Here is a 7,741-nt window from a genome sequence, read left to right on the forward strand (position 1 = left end):
ACACACACACACACACACAAGTTTCCAGGAAGTGCACAGTGACTGCACACTCTGCAGTAACAGAGGACTCATCAGATGATAACAGTCTCAGTCAATATTAGCATAGGGTTCCTGGAAGCATAGCACACAGGCGTGCCTAGAACAGGCCCTGTGCCATAGATGTGGCTTATAGCGGCTCGGTGCGACTAGTGCAATTCAGTATGCATTTCAGTCAGTATGTTGCGATGAGTCACCAATGTGATCAATAGTGAAAGTAAACTGACAGAGTGCGCTGTCCTCACTGACCGGGGAGCGAATGAGGCACTATGGTTGAATGCACACAAGACAACAGCAGTGACGTATGAAATGCTCGCTTCCAGCTGACTGCCTGCCTGGCTGACTGACTCAAGTTGACTTCCTTTGTAGCGTTGGGTAACCTTGAGTAGTGCGTAACTGCGTCAGTGAGGCAGTTGGTGTGTGCTGCTGACTGATGTCGAAAAAGCAAAAGGTGGTGAAATTGAATGCTGATATTGCTAGATAAGCAATGATGCAGCAACAGTCATGCACAGATTGCACACACATGAATTTGTAAGGAGAAGGATGCATTCTGTTGCAACGTTTAGCTAAAAGGAGGATGTGGGTTGCTGATATGGAAGTGTGGCTCAGTGTGGCTTCATTCCCTGCTGATAGTTTCATTGTGTGTGTGTGTGTGTGTGTGTGTGTGTGTGTGTGTGTGTGTGTGTGTGTGTGTGTGTGTGTGTGCGTGTGTGTGTGTGTGTGTGTGTGTGTGTGTGTGTGTGTGTGTGTGTGTGTGTGTGTGTGTGTGTGTGTGTGTGTGTGCGCACGCAGACTCAGAATGCCTCTCATAGTACTGACAGCAGATAACTTGGAGTGTGTACTGTAGGTGTGTGTAAATGTCTGAATGTGTGTATGTGTACGTGTGTCTGTCTGTACACATCAGTGTAGTTGTGGTGGTGGGCTGGAAGCACACCTTACCCATCATTGTGGCACGACTTTGCTGTGTAACCAGGAGTGTCTGTCGTTCTCACCAGAGAGGCCTTCCATGTACCGTAATCCAGCTACCGCAGAAGAGGCATCTCTCTCTTGCTCTCTCCCTCTTGCTCTCTCTCTCCCCATCTCCCTATCTTTCACACTGCCATCACAAATGCTGTGAAAGAGAATTTCTGAAGGTGTGCTTCTTGTTTCTCAGGAATGGCCTACTGTATTATGCACTACTACTGTTATTACATTATTTCCTGTGCTATTGGTCACAGTCTGGCAGGGATAATAAGGGCAGACTTAAGACTGATCAGTCAGGTCAAATAAATAAATAAAATAAAGGCAGAAACGGCTTTTGTCTGTTTCTATCTGAGGAAATTGATTCCTCTTTATAATTCATGAGACGGAATGGAATGATATAGATTGCAGAGAGATTACAGATCCGAGTAAGATTAGAAAATAGGAACACAAAAGCTTCCCCCATTTCCTCCTTCAACAACTCTGGGGCTATCAAAAATCAATCAATGCACTTAGCTCTTAAAAGTGTCTGATAGGATAACTGATATGCCCATGCACTCTAAAATAGCTGGAATGAGATGCGGGGTAGATTTTTCTAGCCGTGGTAGCATTAGTGCAGTGAGTGGGTTTAAGCCCTGATCGCCTGCTACCCATCCATCTATCCATCCATCCATCCATTTGTCCTCTAGTTATGTGAGGTCTGATTTAGAGATCGGATGTAGTGCCAGGAGGGGATGTGTGTATTCTTTGAAGTCATACAGATCATCTTGTTTCCCTCTTCTATCAGGATTTTGGGGAGCAAAGCACTAATGGCTAGCTAGCCAACCAGCTCAGACAGCTTCCAGTGCTATTTGAGACTTCTGTGGTGCAGGATAGATAGAAAGTGTTTTATGGAAAGGGAGCCCTAGCAATTATCGGAATGGGATTTTTTTCCCCCTCTCGCCTCCTTCCTTCTCCCTCTCTCGTTTCCGCTTAACAGCTCTTCCAGGGCCCTATAATTTGAATGTGCTGTGGTTTTGCGTGTCTGGCAAACTGGCCTATATAGCTGCTTCAGTTTGACCGCGGTGATTGGCTTCCATAGCAAGGACGACACAGGCTGCCTTAATTCCCCCCTGGCATCTCAATTCATGACATCTAAGCTGTATTAAGCCACTTCTTCCCGACTGTCCATCAAACGAGTGGTATTTTCTACACTGCCGTCTCATTCTGTCTGCCAAATAGGCTGTGTCTGCAGCTTACGCTCATAACATGTGTGTGTGTGTGTGTGTGTGTGTGCACACGCACACACACACACACACACACACACACACATACACACACACACACACACACACACACACACACACACACACACACCACAGAATTGACAGGGTATATTTAAGAGGATTTCTCATACTGCTTGGCGAATAAGACCCACACACTAAAAATAATGTATGTTTACATTACAAGGTGAGCACTGAAGGGAAATTAAAGTAGTAAGTACTATTTACTTTCTGTGATCTAATATTGTGTGTGGTCAAGTCTTTATTTATTGATCTGAATATGACAGAAAAAGGGATCATGTGTCTCTTTCTGCACACAGAGACTATTTGCTCATTGATGCACAATGATGGTAAAATGAAAGCCACGCCAAGCAGGCACACAGGCAGGCATCACCCTTACCATCCCCCATTGCCCTCCTCCCCCAACACAGACCCGTCTTTGTTCCTGTCTTAAAGCATGAACACCAAACCTGCCCAGCTGACAAACCTTCTAATGCAAAACAATGATTGAGGGTCAGGCTTTAGGATTGACTCCCCCACCATGACCTCCCTCTGTACCTAGTCCTTGGTGGTACTCAGTTGACCGCCGCTACAGTGATGCATACTGGTTTCAAAATCAATGCATGGCCCAGCTGGAGGGAAGCTTGGCTTGCTGCAGATTGACATATTTTGCCTTGAAGAGGAACACAGATTGCCTTCGGAGGAGGCAGCATGTTGCCGCTCCTTGTTTCCCTATGGAATACGTTGATACACATCGGGTTTACCTCTCTGTTCATGCTCTTGTCCCCCTCTAACATTGTGCCCGACAAAAACCAACAGAGTTTGTTGAAGCTGCCCCCCTTCCTTTCCTCCTCCGGCAGGAGTGACATATCTGAACAAGACATAGCTCTGCCTCTGACTAACGCATGGCTTTGTCACTGTGTCTGGAAGCAGACGGATGCAAGCGGGAAGTATCTAACTATCTGTGACGAGCCAACTTGGGTCACACCCTTGTCTATACCCACGCTGCTTCCCTTATGGTGAGAGAGACCAAAAAAATAATATACAATAATGGTTGTTCTGAACCATATCACGCATTGCTCTTTATTGCCGACCGTGTGAGGTGTGAAAAGCTGGGGAGAATGAGTGTACCCGTGACTCAAAGATGAAGAGATAGAGGGGCAGAGATGGAGTCTGATGGAAGCGGGATAATGAGAGGAGAGCAGGCAGAAGGTTGTTTACTGATAGTACTGCTATGGAGATTTAACTTGCATCAGTTTACGACAAAAATTGAGCTGCCAGTGATTTACATTTATGAAGGTTGTGGAAAATAATGCACTTATTGAGTGTGCGCGTGCGTGCGTCTGTGTGCGTGTGTGTGTGTGTGTGTGTGTGTGTGTGTGTGTGTGTGTGTGTGTGTGTGTGTGTGTGTGTGTGTGTATACAATACGTCTGTCCTTTTCTTGGGAGAGTATATGTGGGCCTGTAGATGAGAGTGTGTAAAACAGCTCAATGCAGTTGGTCAATATGTTTCTTTTTCCAGTCCTGCATCCTTTACCTAGCTTATCAAGATGCTAGTTAATCACCTAGATGGACACTACTGGAAATCATTGGAGAGTAATTGTATTGAGGATTTGGGAGTGGAAGAAATAGAAAAATGACTGAGTCTGCCTTTTGGTCAATATGAAAGCATCCTCCCCCTTTTATAGCACATAGCCCTTTTTGATTGTCCCCTATGCTGTTGAAATGAAGGCTTTTATATGCATGTAGCTAAAGAGAGACAGCCTCAGCTCTTTAGAATGGTAATACATGCCATTCTGTTACCTAAATGAGAGCTACAGACATTAATGCACCACTGAATGTGTAAATAAATCAAATTGTGTAGGGAATGCAAGACAATGCGCATCCAAAGGGCCTATTGAGTTCCTACTCATGTAAATCCTATCCTTGAAAATTGCATTAATAAGCTGATGAGGGAGTATTTTTTGCACCTGTGTAATCCCTTTTGTGATGCTTATAGACACAGTGGGTGGGGGATGCTGGGATGGGCGGAGAGAATCAAGGTGTGTTTTTTCAAGCAATTGAGAGATGGATTTTGCAGAGGATTGTGCTTCATTGTCCTATTGTGTGCGTGTGCGTGTGCGTGTGCGTGTGTGTGTGTGTGTGTGCGTGCGTGCGTGCGTGCGTGCGTGCGTGCGTGTGTGCGTGCGTGCGTGCGTGTGTGCGTGCGTGTGTGTGTGAGAGAGAGTGCGTGCGTGTGTGCGCTCATTTGTGAGTATACATATGCGCAGTGTGCTGCCATGCATTTTCTGATGCATCTGTGCCTTTGTGCGTTCCCCAATTCTGCAGCCAGGGAGTCTTGTGTTCCTATCTTTGAATCGTGACCATCATTGTTTTCCATTCCCTAGCGGTGACAAGCCTTTGTGATTCAAGTAGCAGGCATCGTGACTAGATGATCTAACATGTGGGAGGATGGAGGCCAAGAAGATCACAATTCATGTATCAAATTCCCCCCACCCCCCAATTGGAGTCTACCGAAGCCAATTATGGAACACTACCATGGGGGGGGGGGGGGGGCTTCTGGCACCACAGACTCCAAAGATGGTAGTCAATAAGATACAATCTGGAGAAAGATGCGAAATGCGTACTATTTTCTCCCTCTGATTTCTGACTTCCACTTTACTTGTCCTTTACTTCAATTAACTTTTGTTAATTTAAATTTTTTGTTTGTTTCAATGTGTCTACACATTTCTGGCTAGGTGTAAAAGAAGATTGAAAAATATCCCACCATCATAGGTTAGAATGCAGTAATCACTAATGATTTGTGCATTGATGGAGTGTTCATGACAGAGTGAGCAGCAGGCAATAGAAAGAGAAGGGGAAAGAGGCGATTAAGTAGTTGACTTTGCTGTAGCTTAACTTGAGACAGAGCTAACTCAAGATGACTGGTTGGTTTAGACTTTAGACTCTAAACCAACCAGCCATCTTGAGTTAGGTCTGTCTCAAGTGCTCTGAACAGCTCAGAGGGTTTGGGTGGGTGACAAAGTTCAGAGCAGTTGGTCAGTAGGTTCATCAGCACAGTTGGACAGGAGAGGTGGGGAGTGGGGCTTTCACAGGAACCCGATCTCTATGAACTTTGCCATTCTGGTCTCTCTTTTCACTCAGCTGATCAAATTCAGTGATGGCCAGCTGCCGCTGGTCCTCCTTTGCTTCTCTGGCCCACTCCATTTCTTATCGGGCAGTGTTACAGGCAGCTATCGCTCTGACTGGGCCTTTGAAGATCAAGCAGCGCACTTTTAGGATTTGGGGCATGATGCAAGTCATTGATTCTTTTTTCACCTTCCTCTTCTCTTTTGAGAGCCTGTTATTGCATCTTTAGCCAGTGTGTGTCCATACAGAGACTTTATCAATGGCGTCCCGGTGCGATCAAAACATCTAGGTCGACAGGCAGGTTAATAAGTGAGGCTTTTGAACTCTCCTTTCACCTGGCTATTTGATGGGAGAGCAGCTGCATCGGAGCCAGAATATGGCTGGAGGAGACTGCTTCCTCCGCTGAAGCCTCTCCTCCTTCTATGCTGCCCTTCAATCCTCGATCCTCTTTTCCCCAGCACAAAGCCGCTCAGTTGGTCATGAATGTCAGCTCAGTGCTGCTTCCAGCTCTCTGGCTCTCTCTAGCCCCCCCCCCCCCCCCCCCCCCCTCTCTCTCTTTCCTCTCCCTCTACTTGCTTGAGCTTCTCTTCTCACCATCTCTTCCTCCCTCTCTCCTTATCTTTCACCCTCTCTCCGTTAGTTCGCTTAGTGTGCAAAGGAAGAACGACTGCAAATGAGTTCCTTGAACCACAGGGACCCCAATAAATAAAACTGTCAGCTATAGATGTGTGTGTGTGTGGGGGGGGGGGGGGGGGGGGGGGGGGCTGTAGAAGGAGCCAGAGGCGCACTCTCACTGAATATTTCATCACCCACCGCCACTGCCACTACTCTGACACCCTACCCGTATCTCCCACATCCCCCATCCCCCTCAACGCCATCGCTCTCTCCCCCTCCACTGCTATCATCCTCCTGCCTCTCCTCCATCCTTGCTCCACACACTTCATCCCTCGGCCGCCACCTTATCATATTCTCCCCCGTCACTGCATAGCAACCAAAGGCTGCTGCCGCTAACAAAATGCCACACCGCTCCCCGGCAATCAAAACAAAATGGTAGATACTAGATAGGAATGGCTTGGAGGTCCTGTTGACAGAGGGGCATTCTCGGCCCTCTGAATGGCCGTTTCTGTTGCAATGTTGCCTGTGTTTCCTATGGAATATAATCCCCTTTTAACGCAACGGCTGTGTTTGGGAACAAATGCACACCTTGTTCTTGCGGTGTGTGACCTCTTCTCCACCTCCTCTCTCACCACATACCGGCGGTGCTGCGTCAGGAAGAGAACAATGAAGGGCCGGCCTCTCTCCGTCCGTCTTAAGGCAACAAAACTGGGGCCCTCTCCGCTCCCCTGGTCGCTCTCTCCCCCTGCATGCTCAAATCGCCCCAGATGGCCCCCGGGTTGCCGATGTAAAAGGCTTGGAATTTGCCATGGAATGATGAGGAGAGAGAGAGGAGGTGGAGTATGAGGAGGAGGTGCTGTACATTCAAACACAAGTGGAGAGGCTCTCTTTGTTTGCCTGTGATATTCCAGAAAATCCCTGTCTGCTGTTCATCCTGACGTCAACGCTATAGCTGGCCACATTGGCTGCCTTGGCTATGCTCCTGAGAGCAGACAGGCATGTTTGGACTGGAGCTGAGCTGCTAGCCGGGACCTCTGGGAATCGTCCGCTAGCAGCTTTCCAGCTCCAGAGCACCCCCACCACCCCCCACACATATACCCCCCCACCCGCCTCTCTCTTTCACACAGTCTCTCTCTCTCTCTCTCTCTCTCTCTCTCTCTCTCTCTATCTCTCTCCGTCTGGGAGAGGCTTGCTGTTGTTACACGATCACTCTAGCCAATCTAGCCTCTGGCAGGCAGGCCTATCATCGTCCGTGTCCTCCCTTCCCTCAGGAAACAGGGCCTATTTCAGGTGTTCCACTCCACAGCCCCCGGCTCTCGGCTGCACAAGCTGTCCTCCCTCCTCCTCTTCTGTCTTGGGTGTCGGCCGGGGAAACGACATGTCAGGAGAAACTGATGTGGGCCTTCGTTTGCAGGACTGGAATTCCACACCTGAGGGCTTATTTGAGGTTCTTTGTGTGTGTGTGTGTGTGTGTGTGTGTGTGTGTGTGTGTGTGTGTGGTGTGTGTTGTGTGTGTGTGTGTGTGTGTGTGTGTGTGTGTGTGTGTGTGTGTGTGTGTGTGTGGTGTGTGTGTGTGTGTGTGTGTGTGTGTGTGTGTGGTGTGTGTGTGTGTGTGCGCGCTGTGCGTGTGTGCATGTGTGTATACGCTGAGGGAGAGGAAGGTATAACTGCTTGAGATGTGAGACAATTTGACCGATCCTGTGGAAAAGGGTTAAGGATGATTTATACTTAGTTGGTGAG

General features: G+C 47.9%; 1 protein-coding gene across 1 annotated transcript in view; it reads left to right on the top strand.

The window, feature by feature from the left end:
• Nucleotides 1-7,741, top strand: part of midn (midnolin) — a 31,118-nt gene that overhangs the window by 5,183 nt on the left and 18,194 nt on the right. The window lies entirely within an intron of this gene.

Source organism: Electrona antarctica, assembly GCF_951216825.1.
Source record: "Electrona antarctica genome assembly, chromosome: 7".
In the NCBI taxonomy this organism is placed as follows: domain Eukaryota; kingdom Metazoa; phylum Chordata; class Actinopteri; order Myctophiformes; family Myctophidae; genus Electrona; species Electrona antarctica.